This window comes from Diabrotica undecimpunctata, chromosome 5 (genome assembly GCF_040954645.1).
Source record: "Diabrotica undecimpunctata isolate CICGRU chromosome 5, icDiaUnde3, whole genome shotgun sequence".
Classification (NCBI taxonomy): Eukaryota; Metazoa; Arthropoda; class Insecta; order Coleoptera; family Chrysomelidae; genus Diabrotica; species Diabrotica undecimpunctata.
The window spans coordinates 53858271-53866638 of record NC_092807.1 but is presented as its reverse complement, the minus strand read 5'-3'; the positions used below and the strand labels follow the sequence as shown (position 1 = coordinate 53866638).

Below are 8368 nucleotides of genomic sequence, written 5' to 3'. Positions count from 1 at the left end.
CTGTTGGATTTCTAATATATATATACATATATATATATATATATATATATATATATATATATATATATATATATATAAACATGTGTGTCATATCCAGTATCTTTCTTTGAGATTAAAACATCGAGGAAAAGTAGTATGCTATTATATTCCTTTTTTATGGTAAATTTTATTATCTCTTCTTTATCGTTTATGTTATTCAGGAATGTGTCCAATAAGTGTGATCTATGAGGCCATATTGAGAACACATCATCTACATAATATCTCCACCACATTGTGGTTTCAAAATCTTTCATAAATATATATTCTTATAATAGAGTTACAAACAGCAGAGCCCAAAATTTTCATTATTTAGTTGAAAATAGGTAAAATTAGTACATAATGTCAATAACTTAATTATAACTGATACATTTATTCTTGCTGTAGTTGTCAATATATAATCATTCCTTAATTCTGTTTTAATTATTTTTAAAATTTTATCGATTGGCACATTTGCAAATAAACTATTTATGTCAAAACTGAATAAAATTTTATCTCAATTAAATTCAGTACCGATTTAATAAGCTTTTTAAAAAATATTGTATATTCTTTATATTAATTTCAATATTATTTATATTCATTATTATATCAATTTTAAAACTTACAATGGGTTATATCTCACGAACAAAAGCTGATATCGAAAAATGCTTGAAACAGTTAATAAGTATAGTACTACTAAGATATTAAGTGGGAACCCTCTAGGCCCCACCCATCACAACCAAAAAAGTTTAAATTGCAAACCCCTACTTGTGATATTATATCATTGAAAAGACTATAAAAAGTGCTATCCAATAGTATAAATAATAATTATACAGGGTGAAGCGGATTGACGGATGATAATAGCACTGAATACTTTCTATGGAAAGCAACGAAAAGGCTAAAAAGACCAGTAATCCATTCTTCACCAATTAAACTGGAAGATGGTAGTTGAGCCAGGAAAAATAAGCAAAAGACAGAAAAATTTGTCACATATTTAGAAAATACATTTAAACCACATGAAGACAAAATTAATGATCAAATATGGATAGAGCCTTATCAGATAGAAGAGACAATCAGACCAACATCCCCAAAAGAAGTGCTGATGAAATAAAAGAAAACATAAATATGAAGAAAGCCCCAGGATACGGGGGCTTTCATTTTAGATTAAGATATGTCCCAAATTAATGGAAAATAGCAGAGGTAATAATGATACCAAAGCCAGGGAAATCACCAACAGAACTCTCTTCTTACAGGCCAATATCACTCTTACCAGTGATGCCAAAGCTGTTCGAGAAACTCTTGCTAAAAAAAAATAAACCGATAATAGAAGAGAAAAAACTGATTCCAAACCACCAATTTAGCTTTAGAAATAAACACTCTCATCAAGTACATAGAATTACTAACATAATTGAGAAATCGTTAGAGGAAAAGTAAGTCTGCTCTACAATATTTTTAGACGTAACTAAGGCATTCGATAAAGTATGGCATGAAGGTTTACTGTATAAACTAAAATCCTTTATGCCTAGACAATATTCAGAAATTCTACATTCATACATATCTGATAGATACTTCAGAATCAAACAAGAAGACGTTTACACAGATTTAAAAGAAATTAAAGCAAGGAAGTGTATTAGGTCAGGTCCTCTACCTGTTATACACATGCGACATACATGAACTATAAAATGATGCTATAATCACCTTTGCAGATGATACGGCCATTCTAGCAGTAGGTGATAATAGTGAAGAAGCAGCAGAAAAATTAGAGTTGTCAATACATAAAATCCATAAGTGAACAAAAAAATGGAAAATCATACTAAACGAGTCTAAATTAATTTACATAAAAAAATCCAAAACATTCCAATTAGAATAAATGATGCACAAATGCCGCACGCATCTACTGCAAAATACTTGGGTATCACACTTGATACAAAGCTTCTCTGGAAAGCCCATATCAAACAGAAAAGGGAGGAACTAGGTATCCATTACAAGAAAATGTATTGGCTGATGGGAAGAAATTCAGTTTTATCCACACATAACAAACAACTGATACACAAGCACATACTGAGACCAGTATGGATGTATGGTTGCCAACTCTGGGACTGTGCTAATAAAAGTAATATCCAGATTATCCAGAGATTCCAGAATAAAGTACTAAGGAATATCGTTGATGCTCCTCGGTACATCAGAAATGGCGACCTCCACAAGGAGCTTGAGATGGAAGATGTAAATAAAATTATCAAGAATATGGCAGGTAGTCACGAACAACGGCTCCATAAACACGTAAACATCGAGACCATCCAGCTCCTCGATAATACTGGGTTAAAAAGAAGACTCAAACGAACAAAACCATTTGAGTTAGTGTAAAGTGTAATTAGTGTATGCTGGAAAACGCCATCGAACCTTTAATTGTGCATGAATTAGAGAACTAAAAAGACGATCAAAGCAACCTAGCTCTAGGCTAGGAGGTTGTTTAGAGTGAGTTCTCTTTCATGTCATTTTAGTTCCCCCTTTATCCTAGAAACAGTTTCAAGCATTAAAAATTTAGTTTGTACGATACTAAATGATTGACTTGATTTTCTTTGAAACAGATCTTATTGCATTGCAGGCTGAGTCTAGTCTCTTATTTAACAAATCGATATTAAGAGCTCATTTAAGGCTGCTGTCTATAAAAATACAAAAAAAATTTACATAATCAACGCTACTGATCTTGCTGTAGTTAAAAAGCAAGGGTTAAAGAGCTACTTTATAGAATAATGCTACTGTCTTATCCACGGTAAAAGAGCGTAAATTAGAGTCGGACCAAGTTTTTATTTTAAGTAGATTAGAAATTATAGTTACATGAAGTGTTACAATATTAGAGTTCCTCCAGGTAATACTGGTATTATTAGCAAAGAGACACGAATAGCGACCACATTTTTTGATGAATTACAAATTATGATAAAGAAATTCGCAGACAGCAAGGCAATTACAAACACAGAGGATCTCAAACGTATAATTATAAATTACATCATGCAGAAATCACTGGAAGAGAAAGACTGACATGAACAGGAATTCAAAAACTTAGCTGGATACTTAAGAACCGCAAAACATCTTAATATTTGAGGAGCATATTGCTGAAGCAGTGTATTCTTCTTATCATACCATGGGCCTAACCAATTCAAATATAAATAAACTAGCCTCAATAGAAAGTGGAATGAAAAAAGTAGTGTTACGTATACGACTATCAGTTAGAAAGATCAACGACTGGGTAAGATCAAAAACAAAAGTTGAGGATATCACAACAAAAATTGAAAACTCAAATGAAGCTTTGAAGGTCGTACAGCTAGACAAAAAGACCAGCGTTGGAGACCTTACAAAAGTAGACGACCAAGAGGAAGACAGCAGATGAAATAGGTAGACGACATAAAAAGAATAGCTGGAAAAAAGTGGAAGTATGTGCTCAATACAGAGATCGAGGGAAGAAGTTGTTAGAGGACTATGTTCAAAAATTGACGACGGAAGGCTAAGAAGACGTCGAGACAGAAGCAGCACTTAACAATATAAAAAAGTTCCTTCTAAGTAAAAACTTATCTTTTTTGATAATAATACGTCCAGTTAAACGGTAAATTTTTTAAAATCTTACTATATTTTGCAGAAGCCTGGACGCTGACAGAGACGCCCATTTGTAAAATTAAAGCATTCTAAATATAAGTATACTGACACATTCTTCATATATTCTGGACCAAAGATGTTATCAAGATAGAGGTAATCCACAAAATTGTAAAAAAAAAAGAAATCGTGTGAATAGTTAAAACAAGGAAACTTAAATATCTATGCTACGTATTGAGACCCGATAAATACCGTCTACTTCAATTGATTATCGTAGTGCCGAAAGCAAGATCAGAACTTCCACATTAATATCCAACGTTTGTAGCCGACAGGGCACTTGAAGAAGAAGAAAACTGATAGGACCCAAGGATTTTAAGTACCTACACGCTCAAAGCTTAAATTTAATTTAACTTAAAAAAGTGAAAAGTATCATTTATCTGAGTCTGGTGATAAATATCAAATTGTAAGAAGATTGTGATATTGAAGGTTAGTCAAAGAAAAGAACTGCAGCTCTTTAAATATTATAATAAAATCTTAACACATTGCTGGTCACATCTGCTACAACCGTCCTGCGTGCTGCGACACCCCTGCTATACTCGTCCTCTGTTTAAAAATACATATGGGTGACAACAGTTTTGCAAAGTATATAAAGTTTAGCTAGAATCACTTGATTTGCCCCTGTAGACAGATTGTAAAATTGGGTCCCTATATTTCAGGCATCTTAGTTCATATAATAGTTGTTTATTGGGTAGCGGTTAGTAGTCATGGTACAATGAACACAAGGTATGATATTGCGCATGACATTTGACAGCTGACTCAGTGTGACGTAGTCAAGAACGCCCGAACATATTATTTGTAATGATAGTTAACGAGTTTTGTTGACATTGTATTAATTTACCGCTTTTTTTTCTTCAGTTAAAGCATTAAAAGTAACTTTTTAAGACACTGTTTTTAAGGTGTTTAGTTTATTATACTAAATAGTAGTTTTTTTGTAAAACTAAAAGTTTTTATTTGCCATTGTATATCTGGTTTTGTACCTTTTTTTACCGTTTTCAAAATGCGCTGTGCAGTTGCTTGTTGCAATAGTGACAATGAAGATAAAATCTTTAGGTTTTATCTTCTTCTTTGGGTGCCGTGTCCGTATTCAGACGTTGGCCGTCATCATGTTTACAATTTCCTGAAACCTTTCTCTGTCGGCTGCTGCGCGAAATAATTCTTTTACTGTGGAACCACACCATTGTCTAATATTACGCAACCCTGAAAGTTTCTTTCGACCAATCCATCTCTTTCCTTCCACTTTTTCTTGTATTATAAGGCGAAGTAGATGGTATTTAGATCCTCTAATAATATGGCCGAAGTATTCTGTTTTTCTCCTCTTTATGGTGTTTATGAGCAGACGTTCTGAATTGATCATTTGAAGAACATCTTCATTGGAAGTGTGCGAAACCCACGATATCTTTAGGATTCGTCTATAGCACCATAATTCGAATTCTTCTAACTTGTTTAGCATTGTGGTTTTTAACGTCCATGTCTCACAACCATACAATAGGAAGGACCACACATAACATTTCAGGACCTTCTTACGAATATTCATCGACAGGTTTCTGTTGCATAAAACTGGTTTCCAGGTCATAGAAGACTTACGTGATATTTCGATCCTGGTTATTATCTCTTCATTAGAGTCACAATTTACATTTAACCAGCTGCCAAGGTATTTGAAATGATTTATCCTTTCGATCTCATCTCCATTAAGAGAGATCAGACCTTGATCTATATTGATCTTTCCAACTGCCATCCACTTTGTCTTTGAAATGTTGATTTTAAGGCCTCTCCGATAACTTGCTTCACTGACTAGATTCAGTAATGTTTGAAGATCTTGTAAATTTTCTGCAAGAATAGCTGTATCGTCAGCGTATCTAATATTGTTGATTACTTCTCCACCTAGTCTTACTCCCTCTTGTCTGTCATCCAAAGCCTCCCTAAAAATTTCTTCAGAGTACAGATTAAAAAGAGTGGGTGACAAAACACAACCCTGCCGTACTCCACGTTTGATGGATATTTTTTCAGTCGGACTGTCTTCAATTTGGATAGAGACTACTTGATTGTAATATAAGTATTTCAGCAGTCTTATATCATAGGGGTCAAGTCCTGCTGCCCGTGGGCAATCGAAAAGTGTATCGTGTTGTACTCTGTCGAACGCCTTCAAGTCGATGAAACAAACATAAACATTCTTTCGGAATTCACAACTTTTTTGTAATAGAACGCGCATACAGAATAGTGCCTCTCTAGTTCCTAGATCGTTTCTAAATCCAAATTGCTTATTAACCATCCTACTTTCCCATAGAAGGAATACCCGGTTTTGTATAATTCGTAAGAGTATCTTCAGTGTGTGACTCATCAAACTGATTAGTCTAAAATCGCTGCATTTGGTGAGCCTGCTTTTCTTTGGTAATGTTATAAACAGTGACTTTAACCAATCATCTGGTATTTTTCCTTCGTTGTATTAGGTTTTATACATTTCCTAAAGATGAGGTAATAAAAAATATACAACCATCTCCCTTTACAATTTAAATCTGCAACATATTTGCCCGTAAAATGACAATATAGCTATCTAAAAGATCATATTCAGTAGAAGAGTTTCTTATTTTGCAATTTGCAATTTATTTACATTTTGCAATTAATTGTTTATTTTATTAGCTTTATTTTGTGATATTGGTGATTTTTATAAATTTCAGTAAATTTTAATTATTGTTATTTTCTGACTTTTTATAAACATTTATCTTCTAAGTCTTTTAAACATATTGTTAAAGAAGTCTTGATTTACCGTAGTTTCTATTCTATTGATGAGTATCGGTCTCATGTATTGTATTGTACTTTTTATGTTTGACGAACGTAATAATGTAGAAATTTACATAAATAAATATATCTATCTATCTCCTTTTTAAATTTCCCACTTTTTTCCTATTGAATATTACAACACCAACTCTTTAAAGGACAGCGAATAAAATCAACATAAACAATAGTATAACAGAAATCTTTGAGGTCCATTATTATCTAAAATGTTTATCATAATATTGGAAAAGGTTATATAAAGGATAGGGTATACAGGAAGCAAACATTAATAGAACAGGTCTGATCTACCACAAAAAAATATCACTGCTTAATATTTGCGAACGACTTGGTAATCTTGGCTAGAAGGAAAATAGAGCTGATGTAAACAGTCATGAAACTGAAAGAGAGGGTAGCAACGAAGGGAATGTATATAAATGAAACATAAACGAAGTATATGGAATGCACAAATAAGAAATTCACTCGGAGGCAGTACATAACAATGATAACAGCAAAGGTAACACATTATAAATTCGAAGAAGTTAAAAGATTTGAGTAGGAAATGTCTTCAGAAGAGAACCTAACTGTGAAGAAGAAATATAGAAAAGAATTATGTCTGGCAACCGCGCTGTATATGCTCTCAATGGGTTGTTAAGGAGCAAAAATATATCTCGAAGAGCAAAACTAAAGACATATAAGACCGTAATAAGACCAATGGTGATGTATGCTTCTGAAAAATGGGCCACAACAAAAAAACACAGTTTTTATTAGTTTGAGAACGCAAAATCTGGTGGCGACATATTAGCGGTAATTAAGGTTCAAAGACTTGGATGGTTGGGCCATGTGCAGAGAATGATTCCATCTAATATTCCCAGAATGGTACTACTTAGTGCATTGGTAGGCAAAACGCGAAGATGGAGCAGATGAAACGATGAAGATGAGGTCAAGATGGAGCAACGAAGTGATGAACTGGGAAAGAAAAGGGAGTGACAAAGAATAGTACATCAGCGATGGGCCTACTAGGCTAGTAGTGCTTACATATTATTATCATTATTAAACATTACCACGATAATTTTATGTATAAAAATTTTAAAAAAAATTGGTCATTTAAAACATTGTGCAATATTGTGTGACTTCACTACACTCAGATTCGATGGCCAGCTAGCTCTTCGAAGAGACAGACGAAGAAATCCTGCTGTAGTAACTAAAGCAAAATTAAGAAGAGGAAAAGTGTACCATTCAAAGTGGAGAGATAGCCGCTTGGTGCTTGCGATTACGAATGATTACGAAGAGGACAAGAAAAAATAAAACCCATCGAAGTATTCCATTATAACAAATATATATCTTAGATAGACAGGTTTGATCCAATGATTTCATACTTTTCTTGCCCCAGGCAAACCATTTTCTGGTATAAAAAGATAATATTTCATCTATTAGATATAACTGTCTGGACTGCATTTTTTTGTTCAAAAAGATTAGTCCTAATCCAGCAGCTATAATCAGATTCACCGATTTCAGGGATTTACTTATCCAAAGCCTGTTAGGACTGGACCCTAAAATAAAAGATGCGAGAACCGAGAACATTGATTAAGTTTTCTTCACAACATAAATCATAAGAAAATACAGCTTTTCCTGGTAATACCTTTTCCACAGAATTATAGCCGAAATAAGTATTTTCTGCGGTGAAAACAGTGCACAAAAGACGGAAGGAAAAAGGGACCAGCTACAGGTGCAAAACATGTGCTGAACATCCCCCATTGTGTCTAGGACTATGTTTCGAGTTGTGGCATACGCAAATATAAAAGTGTAAATGTATTTTTTTGTATTTCATTTTTTGTATTTTAGTGTTCGTATTTTGTTTCATAAATTTTATTTATGTTTGGTTTATTAAAATAAATGATTTTGTGTCATAAATAAGCAGACGGTGGTAACCGTC

At 33.3% G+C, this 8368-nt stretch overlaps 1 long non-coding RNA gene across 1 annotated transcript in view; it reads right to left on the bottom strand.

The window, feature by feature from the left end:
* LOC140440633 (uncharacterized) overlaps positions 1 to 8368 on the bottom strand; it is a 35469-nt gene that overhangs the window by 26353 nt on the left and 748 nt on the right. The gene's annotated exons all lie outside the window — the stretch shown is intronic.